Consider the following 4,063-nt stretch of genomic DNA (forward strand, 5'->3'; position numbering starts at 1 on the left):
CTTAACTTGATCTTTACACGGGAGCAGTTAAAGAAGCCTTTTTAGGAACTAACAGAGCAGATAGAGGCTTGACATCCACGTTGATATGATTTAACAAATTCAACAGAAGTTAAGGGATGGTTGAATCAGCATCATGGGGATTTGATTTTTCTTCTTTCAGCAGATTGGTTTTAGATTTAAGCACCAGACAAATGGTAGATTGGTGATCCCTTCTTTATGCATATTAGTTCACCTAATCTAAAGCGTAGTAGGAGTTTGGTTAACGACAGTTTAAAAGCTGTCTTTGTAAATTCTATATCTTTTCTTAATTATATTTTTCCCGCTTCTTAAGTAAAAATTGGATTATATGATCTTCCCTTCATTGTGTGGAAGGAAAAGGACCTTCCACAGCAATGTCAAACCAACACTTGAGCAGTTTGTTCACTAGAACAGAACAGTTATGAGCTGATGACAATTACTCAGTGCTTGAATTCAAGTTTAAAAATGAATAGGATTATGAACCAGACACATGTTTTACAGCAGCATTGCTAGACTGATGAGCAAAAAACTTTTGCCTAAGTTGAACATATGGGTACCCGATAAGTGACAGAAAGTTTAAAAATGAATAGGATTATGAACCAGACACATGTTTTACAACAGCATTGCTAGACTGATGAGCAAAAAACTTTTGCCTCAGTTGAACATATGGGTACCCGATAAATGACAAAGTGGGCAGGCTTTGAGAAGGAAAGGACCTCGTACCACACTTGGTTCTTCTCATCCATTTCAATTGAAAAACGCTCTCCCCCAGCCTGTTCCCCAGTAAAATGTTAGTAATGGCCTGTGTTTATGTATGCCAAAGAGGCTTAGCAGGCTAAAACTTGAATGTGGAAATGACTAGACAGTATGAAACAAAACATTCAAATGCTTTTCTAATATTACTTTATCCATTAAAAAGAAGATTCAGCAAGAAAAAAAAACAAAAGGAAAGCTCAACACTCAACAGACAAAGCAAACAAGCTGTAGCAACATTATGCAGCAGGCTGTCAAGCCAACCCATAGTCAAGCAACCATGATCTGCTCGCAGCTGCTATGCTACATCAAGCTATTAATTAGTTGATTTATTGATTGTATCCATTTTGATAACATCAGTAGATCATGATAGCTCAACTACCTAAAGGCCAGGAAAAAAAAAGGGGGGGGTGGGGGGGAATCAAGCACCTCATTGCAAGCATGATGTGTCAACTGAATGAAATGATGTATGTCAAATTCTTGATTCCTATATATTGACATGGTGACTAACAAGGTTCGCGTCATCAAATTTCAACGTCAGCAAAGAGTCACAACAAGTCTAGATCTCCAAAATTAAACTTGTAACAAAGAATCACTAACCAGCAAGTGACCTTGAAGGGTACCGCCACCGAAACAAAACGAAGCCATATCCTTCTTGGAACTCCTGCTTTCATTTACATAAACAATCTGAAGAGGCATCATAACCCAAGGCAAAAACTCCTTTACACATACACAAAACTTCACTCCACTTCGAATCGGAGTCTTCGAATCAACAAATCCCCAGTCAAACCCAAAATGCCTGCAATCAAATTAAACAAAAAAATATTCATGAATCATACCCCAACATTAACATTTCTCACTTAAAAAAATAAAATTCACAGACCTCCAATTTTCAAGAGCCAACTTGCCCTTTTCATAAGTCTCAACACACGAGCATGGTTAATCAAGAAACCATCTTTTGAAAGCTCATTGAGAGAAGACGCATGTTTGGAAGTAGCTCCCCTGTACTTAGAGTCATAATTAAATCCATCTGACCTGTTAATAAGCAATTAAGCATCAGCTATACATAAGAAATGACAAAACTGTGGAAGAAAGAAATTCAATATTAAAGGGTCAGTTTTTTTATACTTGTTTAGACAATCCTTCTGTTCTTGAAGTGATGGCTTAGCCCAGCACAAGAAAACCATTGCTACTCAAAAAAATATGAAGTCCTTCAGAAGAATAAATGTCAGTGATGAGAACATGATTCCAAAATTGTAATTGAATACTGCTTTGAGGGATTGGATTGCAAAGTAATGGTCTTTATACGTTTTCAGAGCTAAAAGAAAAAAACAAAGCCCTGTTTGTGAGTTGAAATTCTGGAGCTTTTTACCTTTTATAGTGAAGAAAGGTTTGGATTCGTGCCTTCAATTCTCAGCTCTGCGTGCCAAAGAGTCTGAAGTTTATGGTTCAGAGAATCGGAAGGGAGTGAAATGGAAGAGGGGAGAGAGATGTCAGCTGCAAAGGTCAGTGAAGCCCACAACGACTTGTCTCTTGGAGCTTCTTCGTATTAAACGACTTGCCACCTGCATTTATTGGTAGACGTAGACGACATTGGTGAAATTGGATCAATTTCCGAATACGTGGAACGTACCAGTAAATGAAAGAACGTATCAATAAACGCAGGTGGCAAGTCGTTCAAGAATGTATTTCTTTTTGTGGTTGCTTCTACATTCTAGAGCAAATCACAAAAACAACTTGTGTGGTTATGATCCAAACACAAATTTGTATTTGTAGGGTTCATATTTTTTTATGGTTGGACCATGATTCTACAATTGCATCGCATTGGGTTCTTAAAAATTTTAAAATTTTTTATTTAAAATAATATTTTTTATATTTTTAAATTATTTTAATATACTGATATCAAAAATAATTTTTAAAAATAAAAAAATACTTTAAATCAACATAGTTATTATAATAACAAAATATCCCAAAAACTGCTTTTTACGAGTTTTCAACTCAAATTTTTCTTCCGCACCAACAACCCTCGACATGAAAGACTCGTTGATATTTAGCAATAGCATGTAACGTTTTAGATATTAACTAGTTAAATGACCCGCGTGATGCCGCGGGTCAATGATTTTTGCATAAAAAATATCAAAAAAATTAAGATTTAAAAGTATTAAGTTTTTTTATAAAGTTATACCCAAGAGTCTTGGGTGTGGCTGCAACACTTGACCCAAGAATAATATTTATAATAATATTAAACTTGTATAACCCAAGTTTAAGTGGGTTTGATTGTAATATCAAACTCAATAGTCTTGGATATGGGTCTGACGTCAAGGTTATGTCATAAAAGTATGATAATTAAATATATTAATTAAAAAAAACCAAAAGAAAGAAAAAAATTTAATGAAGAAAAAGAAAATAAATCTGAATTAAATGGATTAACCCTTCAAATTAGATTAACCCGTCAAACCTTGGATTCATGTTGTGAATGTTTGATAACTAAATAGAAAAAAAAAATTGACGGGTTACCACAAAATTAACTGGCTAACCCGTCAAACCCAGGATCCGTGTTATGAAAATTTAATATCAAAATAAAAAAAAAATTGAACATTAATAAACTAAATTGAATTAAAAAAATTAATTAAAAAGGAAAAAAACAAACAAAAAGACATCAGTTTTTTCACTGTAGACTATAGTGTGTAATCCGCAGTTAAAGGCATAAAAACAGCAAAAAAACAAAAAGAAAAAATAAAGGCATCAGTCGATAACTAAATAGAAAAAAATTAATATTGATGAATTAAATTAAATAAAAACATATTAAATAAAAAGAAACAATAAAAGAAAAAAAAACTTATAAGAAGAAAAAAATTAATAAAGAAAAAGAAAAAAAATCTAAATTAACTGGGTTAACCTGTCAAACATGATATCTGTGTCATGAAAGTCTTATAACTAAATAGAAAAAAATTTAACATAAACAAACCAAATTAAAAGAAAAAATTAATTAAAAAGTAAAAAAAAAATAAACAAAAAGCATCAGCTTTTTCACTATGAACTGCACTGTGCAGTCTAGAGTCAAGGGTACAAAAACAAAACTAAAGACATCAGTCGATAACTAAATAGAAAAAAAAATCATATTAATAAACTAAATTAAATAAAAAAATATTAATTAAAAATAAAAAAAACCAACTAATGAGGAAAAAGAAAAAAATTTGAATCAACTTGGTTAACCCGTCAAATCAGGTTAACTCATCAAACCTGAAATTCGTGTTATGAAAGTGTGATAACTAAATAGAAAAATAATTTA

At 32.5% G+C, this 4,063-nt stretch overlaps 1 pseudogene; it reads right to left on the reverse strand.

Moving 5' to 3' along the window:
- Positions 1-326: 326 nt before the first annotated feature.
- On the reverse strand, positions 327-2,320 carry LOC105124066 (UPF0548 protein At2g17695-like; annotated as a pseudogene).
- Between the last annotated feature and the right edge of the window lie 1,743 nt (positions 2,321-4,063).

Source organism: Populus euphratica, unplaced genomic scaffold, assembly GCF_000495115.2.
Source record: "Populus euphratica unplaced genomic scaffold, PopEup_1.0 scaffold12.1, whole genome shotgun sequence".
NCBI classification, from domain to species: domain Eukaryota; kingdom Viridiplantae; phylum Streptophyta; class Magnoliopsida; order Malpighiales; family Salicaceae; genus Populus; species Populus euphratica.